Source organism: Phyllostomus hastatus, unplaced genomic scaffold, assembly GCF_019186645.2.
Source record: "Phyllostomus hastatus isolate PE091 unplaced genomic scaffold, TTU_PhHast_1.1 phas_contig_150, whole genome shotgun sequence".
In the NCBI taxonomy this organism is placed as follows: domain Eukaryota; kingdom Metazoa; phylum Chordata; class Mammalia; order Chiroptera; family Phyllostomidae; genus Phyllostomus; species Phyllostomus hastatus.
Genome location: NW_025333611.1, coordinates 38972689 through 38983375, shown reverse-complemented (window position 1 = coordinate 38983375; position 10687 = coordinate 38972689).

Below are 10687 nucleotides of genomic sequence, written 5' to 3'. Positions count from 1 at the left end.
CATCACAGATTCACCAGGCAGTGCTGGTTTTCTTATAACCACTGAAGAAATACAAGTTGGAAACTGCATGTGGTTTTCCCCCCTTCAATCCTTTTCTCCCCAGTTCTCTGAACAGGGAGACATGCGTTTTAACACTTGTTTTAAAGGGGAAAGACCCACCTGCCTCTGCGGAGCTGCTTCACTGTTCTTACATCACTGAGCAGCTGATCTGCTTGCCCTTTGCACGGAGGAACCTGTCCAAGGCCAGTTAGTGGGCAACTGGGAAGCCAAAAATACAACTCAGACATTGTTATTTGAGGCCCATACCCCTTTCACCTCCAGAAAACACCACGTTGGACCTTAAACCTCAGCTTTCAAAATTCTAGTCCTTGTTCTCAGGTGGGATCCCCACGCTATGGATATCCACAGACATGAAGCCAGGCCCGCCCACCCCCACCTCCCCAGCTCCTTCCCTGGGTTAGGATTGAGGACATTCCCCAGGCAGTAGCACGTCCCTCAAGGGACACAAACTGTCCTCTTCACATGTGACAGAGGCCAAGGGGCCTTGGCCCCAGGGAAGATCCAGTAATTTTCCTCCCACACTCTCTTGGCCAGTCTGGGGAGAGGAGGGCACTCCCCGCTGCCCACCCAGCTGCCTACCTCCATCCGTCTGTCCATTGGCTGCCCTGGAACAGCCCCGTCTGGTTCCTGTGCCTCCGTCCATTCCAGCCCTGCATGGGTCAGCACGTGCCCAGTACCTGCACAGTTGAGGCGGGGGCAGGAAGAAGAGGGGTGTTCCCTTGGTGAGGGGAGTTAAGTTCTTGCTGGTTGTAAGTGGCTCACACTGTTGGGCCCTATTTGATTTTCTTGCCTCAGTTTCCCCTTTCCACCTGCCTGGGAGGTTTCCTAGCTTCTCACTACCCTGTCTTAACAGGAGCCTAAAACAGGCATGAGCACAAAGCTAGGCCAGCAGCCCTCGAGGGTAGAAGGACAGGAGAGGGCAGGAGGCTTACCTTCTTGACGCCTTTCTATTTAATGGGGAGTTTGATCTGGCTCAGACTTGGATGGTGGTGGTCAGAGCAGCTTGGAAGGTCACACCATTCAAAATCACCTCCGCCTCTTCAGTGTCTCGGCGAAGGTCCAGCACACACACCAACAACATCCTGGCACTGCACACACAACCTCCTGGAGTCGTTCTAACGGAATAAAGAGAAATCGGGAGGGGGCGTCACACTGAGCCCCACAGATCAGCCTGTCCAGCTCAGCAGGGCCAAGTGGCGGCTGTGCACCAAGTGTGAGCTGATGGGGAGCATCAGAACCAGGGAATGTGCTGGATCCAGAAGGCAGGGCAGTTTCTCTTGACACACCAACCCAGAGGGCATCTTCTCTAACCCAGGATTCGTCAAGCTGTGCTCCCTTGGGCCACTGGCATCAGAGAGAGTCACCCCAGGTGCCTGCTAAAGCCGCAGCCACCGGCCCTGTCGCAGACTCACCGAGTCACAATTCCTGGGGATGGGGCCCAGGGATTTGTCTTTTAACCTTGTTCTGTAAGTGACTCTGATGCCTGCCAAGGCCCATCCGGGGCTCTTTCAAAGCAGCAGCTCTCTGTGCCCAGTTCTGAGAGAGGAGTAATGAGGGAAGGGACTTCGAAGGCCAGTGGGTCTAACACTTCACTCATTTGCCACCAGTCCACACCGGCAGCTGCTCTGTAGAGGGAGTTCACTGGAAACAGATGGCCGATGTGCCAGAGTGCACATCAATGCACACCAGTGTCTGGAAAACCGGCCGGTAAATAAATTATAGAGGTAAAGCCAAATGCAGTGTAAATCCAACAGGATTCTTTCTTACCACAAACCCTTTTGTATGGCTAGTCAAGGCTCCTTAAATTACTTGCCTGTTGAGTAAACACTTTTAGACCCTAACCTTTTTACTTTTTTAGCTTAGTTCCCTCTGGAGTCTTCTCTCCTCTTCCCTTGGCATACCTTTCGGAATTATCTCGAACACGCTACTTTCTCTCCTGGTGACATGCCGACTTCTCTCTCCCCAGGCAGACTGCTGCAATTCCAGATAAGGGTCCAAAGTCTGTCAGACAAAAGAACGTTTCATGTCACCCCCAAGCTAGGCCTGGCTCAGGGGAAACTGTCACACTGGATGAGCAGCTGCACTGGCTGGGGCTTTGTCCCTCGTCCACTGAACATCTTGTTGCTACAGGAAGCCACCGTTTACTCCCTGGTCCCAGGGCGCTGAGGCTCTGTGCTCATTCCAAGTAAATGAGCCAAAAGAGGACACTTGGACTTGACCTAGAAGATTATCTAGTGTGAGTTCCACACTTTAAAGAGACTAATGGCATTAAATTATGTCTGATTCATGGGTAGCATCAGAGGACCTCATGAAGCATATAAAATGTTGATGATTGAAGATATTTGGGATTTTAAAAACATTTTTAGATGTTTTGATGTTATTATAAATTATCATTTGAAAAGACTACATGCTGCTTAAAATATTAGTTTCACACCTCAAATCACTCCAGATACAAAAAGCAGCACATCTGAACAGAGAAGCTTTTCTCTTTTCGTTACACTTTGGACATTTTTGCAATATTTAAGGCAGTATTTCCTACATATCCTAAGAATGACCTAGAATGTTTGTTTGAAATACGGGTTTCCAGCACTCATCCCAGAAAGGTGGAGTCAGAGTCTCCAGGGCAGAAGCGGGTGCCGTGGCTGAACCAGCGCCCCCAGAGGAACGTCATGGTCAGTCAGGGAGGGGAAGCACTCACAAGGACAAAAACCACCCCATTTTCAAGGAAGGTGAGAAGTGAAGGGAAGCCCAGCTTTAAAAAAGTGAAAGGAAAATGGAAAATGAGAATATCGCCAAGCTAGTGGAACACGGAGACCAGAAACCCCTGAACGGGCACAGAAGCACAGTAGAGCTTTCCTCCTCGCTCAGGCCACAGCTGCTCCCACCCTGACCCGGCCGCCACCCACACCAAGCCCTCCTCCTCTTCCCCTGGCTCAGTCCTCCACCTCAAGCTGGGTCCAGCAACTGCCTGTTCTTCAACTCTGTCTAAAACGGCGTGATAGAAAAAAGTGATTTCTACTCTACATGAGTCCGTGAATGGAAGCTCCGTTGGGGCATCTGTGGGCAGTTGGGGCACCTTTCCCAGCCACAGGCAAAGGTAGTCAGTGCAGGGCCCCCAGAGCTGCACAGAAGGGACTGAGGGGGGTGGGCAGGTCAGGGCAGGGGCGGGGAGAGAATGGCAGGGGGCCCTCATGGGCAGGTGGGAGGAGCAGGAAGGGAACTGGGGAGGGTAGGGAAAGTGTTTGAAAGCCCCTGCCAAGAGAAGCAGCCCGCAGTCCACTAGGAGGTAGGTGAGCCCTCACTCAAGGCTATGGGAGCACCTGTTCCTCTAGACTGGGGCCTGCAGAGGTGCCCTTGGGGAAATACAAGACAACATCTGGATTCTCGGGAATCCTCACACTCCCCCCTGGGAGGGATGGGGACACCCAGAATGGGGGCTGAGAGGAATCCAGTGAGAGAGGGTGACTCCCGCACATTCCCCACCTCGTGTCCACAGAAACCCAGGCTCCAGGGTGGAGGTCTCTCCCAAGAGCAGACACTCCTAATGTTAGGTATCTTAAAACTTCTTTCCCAGCCACCTGCAGGCGCCAGGCCCCAGCCACCAGGACGCGGCCTGTGAAAAAGCCTGGCAGCAGCTCGCACAGCGGGGCAAGGCCGCCATCTGCTGGAAGGACTGTGCCAGGTGCCCCTTGCCCCTGCGTCCTCTGGGGCACTCCTGGGGCAGCAGCCAGCCCCGGGGCAGAAGCAGGCAGCAGACGTGCCTCTGCGTGCCCTGGAGTAACTCTGTCCTTTCCAGGGTTCACCCAGAGGACCAATGCTCTGCCACCCGGGCTCCTGTTCCGGGCAGGACACTAACTCCGTGAGCTCCCTGCCCTTTCCCTTCCCCCTAAAGATGTCAGAGGTCAAAACCACCACACTTCCCCTCCCCCGACCCTTCATCAGGCCCATTGCCACGTCCCTCCAAACACCTGGAGCATCTGGCTCTTTACCAAATGAGCTGGCTCTTCCCCCAAACCTAAGCTCTGCAGCTGAGAATCTTCTGGCACACTCTAGACATGGTCCAGATCAGTGCTGCCCCGGGAGGTGGGAGGTGGGAGGTGGGGGGTGGGGGCGGGGTTCTCGGGGGCGGGGGTGGCCGGCGAAGTCCACTTCCAACGTCAGGAGATTTCAGAAGTTCAGGGAGGGCGCCCCCCACCACTACCTATGATTTTAGTTCCGTCCCCCCCCAAGTCCTACAAATACACACACCTGGACCACAGGTACCAGGGAACCAGGCAAGGAGAATCAAGCCTCCAAGGGCCCCTTAATCTTCTTCTCAGGCAGCCGCAGCGCAGGGCTCCGGGACCCTTGAGCTGCCCCGGCGAGTCCCCCCCGCACCCCGCTTAGGAGACCCCGGCTCACAGGGGTTCCCGTCTGCCCGCCCTCCCGCAGGGCCGGCCGCAGCGCCACTCCGGTGGAAAAAGCGGCCCCAGCGGTGGTGGTGGTCGGACTGGGAGATGCTGCTCCGCCGCCGCCGTTGTCCAGGCCGTTGCCGTTGGGGCCGCGCCGCCCGCACGCGCCCTCGGGAGCCGGTTCTCCGCGTGGAGGACGCGCCACGCGCGGCGTCCTCCGCCTCCTGCCGGGTGGGGAGGGGGGCGGGATGTGGAGAAGGGGGCGGGGTCGCCGCGAGCCGCTGTCCTGCTCAGTTGCTGGGTGTACCCCTCGCACACCTGGGGCGCCTGTCGCGGGTCAGAAAATAAGTGTTTCTATAAAACTTCGGAATTATGTAATATTAAGGAAATCTTCCGAAAATAAACAAAATATTTAATAAATAAATTTAAGTTGTCATTGTCTTAAAGCAAGTTGTTTAACTATGAAAATTTTTGGTTAGGCCCATGGTTACCACAAAGAGAACACCCACAGGCAGAAGATCCACAAAGGAGCATGAGAAAAGAGACAAAGCCTGCTGGTGCCAAATCAGCAAAACATCAAGAAAGAAAAGGAGGGACCAAAAACCAAACCAAAACAAAACAAAACTACAAGAGTGATAGAAAACAATGAAAAATGACAATACTGCCCTATGATTACTTACTTCAAGTGTAAATTGCTTAAACTCCCCCAACAAAAGACATGGCCTCATGCAAAGTCCAACTGCACGCTGTCTGCAGGAGACTCACCTTGGACTTAAGGACACAGGAACGCTGGCAGTGAGAGGACAGAAGAAGATACTCTGCGAATGGTAATTTGAAGAGTTCAGCAGTGGCCATAATTACAATAGGCCAAAGAGAGTTTACGTCAAAAACTGTCCCAAGACACAAGGATGTTAAATAATGATCGGGGGGTCAGTTTATCAGGAGGATATAAGAAATAGAAATATACAACCTAAATTAGAGAAAGCATGTTAAGCAAATATTGAAAGAATTGAAGGGAGAAATAGACAGCAAAACAAAAAATAGCAGAGGGTCTCAATACTGTGTCTAGAGGGTAAGACCAGAAAGAAGCCCCAGAAGGAAGCAGAGGGCTCCATCCCACTCCACAGACGAACCGACCATATGCCTGCAGAGCATCCTCCCAAGGCCAGGAGCGGGCGCACCCCTCTCCAGTGCACACGCAACGCCCTCCAGTGTGGAGCACATGTGAGGTTGCACAGCAAGTCTTAACAAAACGGAGAAGGTTCAGATGACATCAAGTGCATCCTCTGACTACAACGAAATGAAACTAGAAAGCAGAAAGAAAACTAGAAAACCCAAAGATCACTAAAAATTAACACTTTTGAATAACCAATGCACCCTACAAGACATTGAAGGGGTAATTAGAAAATATGTTTAGACAGATGAACGCGAACACACAGCCTGCAAACTCATGGGAAGCAACAAAAGCTAAGAAGTTTATAGCAGTAAATGCCCACATTAGAGGACAAAGATCCCAAATGAAGAACCCAACTTTACACTCAAGGAACCAGAAAAAGAGCAAACTAAGGCCAAAGTTAGTAGAAGGAAAAAAATAACAAAAACTAGAGCAGAAATAAATAAAAGACACAATAGAAAATTGACAGAAAAAAAACCTGTCCTGCCATGCTCTACGCATATAGCTTTCTTTAGCTGTATTTATCTGACTACATAGTTTTTCCATGTGAATTAAAATATATACATTAATGTTTAAAAATTCTAAGAGAACACTCATTAGAGTAGCAATTTATTACATTATACATCAACTCTTTAAAGTTTGTTATAAAATAAAGAGAAAAAGCATAAAAGAATCACCAGTGATTGGGTTCTTAGACGTGTGGGGTAAAACAGAAAGAGAAGATGAGAGAATGAAGTGGGTTTTTTTACACAAAAAGGTAAAAATTCCCTTCCAATTCAAGAATATGTGTACAGTTCAGTTATTGGCAAAAATATAGGTCAATATAACAATTATTTCTTTTTTCTAAAATTGTTTCTTGTAGCTTTTCTTTGAGCTGTTAAATGCAGTGGGTATGATGCATCCCTGAATAAATTACTACTCTCTTATGAATTTTAATTGATTTAATCTGTATTATCTCATCGATATAATAGAAAAATTAAAAATGTTATATAATATTACTCTAATTATATTATTCAAGAAAATACTACACAATAGAGTCAACCTAAACACCATTGATGCTCCAGGAATAATTGTGGTTAATTTCTATTGTAACTGAAATAACTCTTGGCTAATTCCCACTTTATCAAGGTACTAATCTCACAAAATATTTACTACTCAATACTTGGTGGGGATCAGAGTAATCTTTTTCTATTTCTAATTACTCTCCACATTTCTGTATGCTCTCTCTCTCTCCCTGAGTGTGTGTGTTTTATGAATTGAGATTAGTCATTTGGATTCAAATGTAACGAAAACAAGTTTTAAGACAGTCACTAAGTAGGATGAGCATTTTCTGATTCCATAACAAGGTATTGACAATATGTGGTCATTTTTAATATGGAGAATAGGCAAAGACTTGAAGGAAAAGGAATATGCATTCAGAATAAAGTTTTAAAAAATAACTTTAAGAATAAGGATAAATCTATGCTGATTACATTTCAGAATTTATGAAATATTTGCCCTTTGCAAATAAGAACAAGATGAGTTATCCTCTCATTAGAAGCTATGTTAATGAACACTTTTATTAATTAACTATATTAATGAACACTTTTGTGAAACTCTCGCCATCACTCCCCCACGTGCCAAGGTCTCTGGGATGTTGTGAGCTGTGAGCACTGTGAAGCTAAGGTGGGCTTGGAGCCCAGGGTTTCTCCAGGAAACAGTATCAGGTGCGTTGAGCGGCTGGAAATCTGCATGAAAGCTGCTGCAATAGACGTCAATCAGCTGGTAGATGGATGTGGGATGTTCAATTGAAACTTTTTCTATCAAGTCTAGAGGGAAAATAACAGACAAGAGGTCATCTGTGAAGGTAATTTTTATGACCATATCTATCATTAGCCACCTAATATAGCTTTGAAGTTTTTATAGTAAAATTTAATTAAAATGACCTCCACCAACCAAAGCCAATTGGCCAGAGCCAATGCGCCTCTATAAGCAGCCTGGATGAGCTGCCAGTAGTATAGATAATCGATAAGCTTTCAAGTGTTCAGTTACAGGAATTTTGGAAGCACAGCCTCTAATCACAAATCAGAGTTGTTGTGGATTATTAATTCGGCATTCTGATCTACTGTCATTGGCAATAGTTTTGTTTCAGGTCATCATTGTTTAGAATTCATTTGCAGACCAGGAACATGTTTGCTGCATGGCTTCCCCTGCCCGGCTCCGAACCGCGCATCCCCCAGGACACTGAGGCTCCTAGGCCACCAGGGGGTGACGCCGCCGCCGGAGCCCAGGGAGGGCGGAGCCACCCTGCTTGCGGCGCTACAGGTCCTGGCACTCGGTGTAGTCGAGTGGGCCGCGAGGACGTGGCGGATGCCCATCTTCCAGCCGTCCTCCTGCTGCTTCCTGTCCCCGAGGGTCGATCTAGGCCCTTCTCGGTGACACCGCACAGCCTGCAGCTTCAAGGGAGACCTGCAGCGAACGCGATGAGAGGCTTTCCCTAGGCAGGTAGGTACCTGGGAGAGCTGGGCCGCTGCTTGGCAGGTGTTTGCTGGTGACGTCGGTGTTCTCCGGGCTCGAGGCAGGGAGGAAAGGATGATTCCATTACACTTCAACCCCAAGTTCACACGCTGGAGGCTGGGCGTGGGGGTTGCAGCGTGTGGTCCTTTTCCAGGGAAGTGTCCACGTGGTACTGGGAGTGCCAGCGCAGGAAGACCGTGGCCTTGGATGAGCGGTGGTCCAGCCTGGAGCCCGGCTCTTCCCCAGATTCCAGGCTCCTCTTCCGCGGCTTGATCAGGGACCCTGGCTGTGGCCTGTCCCAGCTGGGGTTCCAAACACCCGGCCTGGGGTTCGGGCCCTGCCTGCTCACTAGTCTGCCCCACGCCCTCTGCACCCGCCGGGGCGCTGCGACCCTCCTCTGACGCAGCCCCCGGGTGGCAGAAGAGAGGTCAAGAACAATGAAGCACATCGTTGGAAATCGCCTTCTTAAAATCTGCTGCGTTTGATTCCAGCGCGCCCCAGTGAATCGAATCACACATCACTGCTGTTCGTTCCAACACATGCACTTCCTCACCCATTGTTTGTGAGACTTGGCTTGCTTCCTGGGGTCTCCCTGTTTTGCAAAGCAGGCAGTGCAAAGAGCAGCTTTTCCCTCTGGTGGTCTGCAGGGCCCGGTACTCAGGCGTCTGGATACCCAGGACAGAGGTCAGCTCCAGCGTGGACTTCTTCCCACGTCCGGTCCCTCAGCAGCTCTGTCCCTAACTGAACGTTCTTCTGGTTCAACACACCCTGTTATTCACTGAGTTACTCATGATTTTGTACGAAATTTATCAGATGGCCAAATTTTCCTTATTTGCTGTATTTCTAAAATCGTGCCCATTGTTGAAACAGCCTGAGGGGACACGGTTCTGTGAACAAACTCTAACTAAAATTCTCTGAGAAATAAGCAGTAGCAATTGATGAGGCAGAAGTGTAAAAACCACCAGTCCTGAAAGAAGCCTCATCCCACTCTGGAGGTTCTCCTGAGCAGAGGGCAGGAGAGAACTAGAAATGTACGCAAACCTCTTGTTTCCTGGTCCCCAAATTGTGCTGCTGGCACTCTGAAGCAGAAACACAAACTTCTTGTTAGTAACCAGCAGACTTGTGCAAATGAATTCACCTAAAGTAAATCATAAAGCTATGTCAGAGATCTTATTAATTCAAGCCCTGGCCGATATTCCGGTGACCCTTAATTATTTTGATGATTACTCAGACTTGACTCTTTACTCTGGCCCAGATGCACAGTCGTTGGTGGCAGTTTGCTTCTTCCAGGGCTTTGGAGATGTGTGCCTACGCATTCGCTCCCCTTGCGGTGTTCTGGATGAAGGAATCTCACACATGATTGGAAATGTATCAAGGACTCAACACTCTGGGCTTGATGGTGAAATATGGAGACATAATGTTTATCTCCCTTATTTTGCTTTGGAAAAAAATGTTATAGTATCATGAAATAAAGAAACAATGACAATATTTATGCCATTAAAATGCACTAGTTAGAATCCTCATGGACCTCATAGCCTAGACTATGAGTGGCTAGGAACGCTCCTGTGCAGTTTCGTGGGATCTCAGAGTCCAGTCCCTCCGGAATATGATTGAGGGGGTCTTATTCCAACATCCCTAATGGGAAGGAAGAGAGGACCAGTTCCCTGTGGGCATAGCTCCTGTTCGTTCACTCCACACTCTGTCACCTGGACTTCGCATTAGTAATGTTGGGGAGGATTCTCCCCCTTCCCTTCCTCTGTGGTGTTCTGGAGTTTTACGAATGCACGGAACGGAGATTTTTTCACTAGCACAGGTTGCTTTCTCTATGTCCTATGTCATCCCTTTTCCCTCTGTGATGTGAAGCAGCCATTCTTCAAACATAACTGAATGTCTTCTTTTGAGTGGTGGGAATTAGAGTCGAAAGGGTGTCCCTCTTGACTCTGTACATAACTTTCCACTGAAGATGATTGAAGGTATAGAGGACAGGTTAGGGTTATTATTCGCATTTTGCTGTCACTTCCGAATCCAAGGGTGTAGGTTCCATGTCTGCCAGTCAGAGTTTCCTTAAAGACTCTCAGAGTGTTTGTGGGCTAAATACCATCTGCCCGAGTAAATGAGAACAGCCCTGCCACACCCTGCACATTAAATACTATCATGTCTTCAATGCATATTCGGAAAACTGTGGATCAAAGATTTAATTCTCTGAGATCAGAAAGTGAAAAAGTGGCAGAGTTCAAAACCAGTTCTTCCTGATTCCAAAGAGCAACCTCTTTTCTCTGTCACACTGTCACACTGTCATATACCCTCTATTTTCCATCAAGGCTCAGTCCTCCTGTGGCTGCAGCCTCACAGGCTCAGAGCCTCTGGCAACACTTCTTACTACGGAACCTAATTCTCCCGCTTGTAAGGGTAGATGGGTCTTGAAAACAAAGTCTGACTTTAAATTTGAAGTTAGTGACTTTGAAGAAAGACTTCTGCTACTCACCTGGCATTCCTACAACAAAATATAATTACCTAATGAAAATGTTATAGTTTCTCGAAATGGTCATAAGGCTATTTTCAGTAG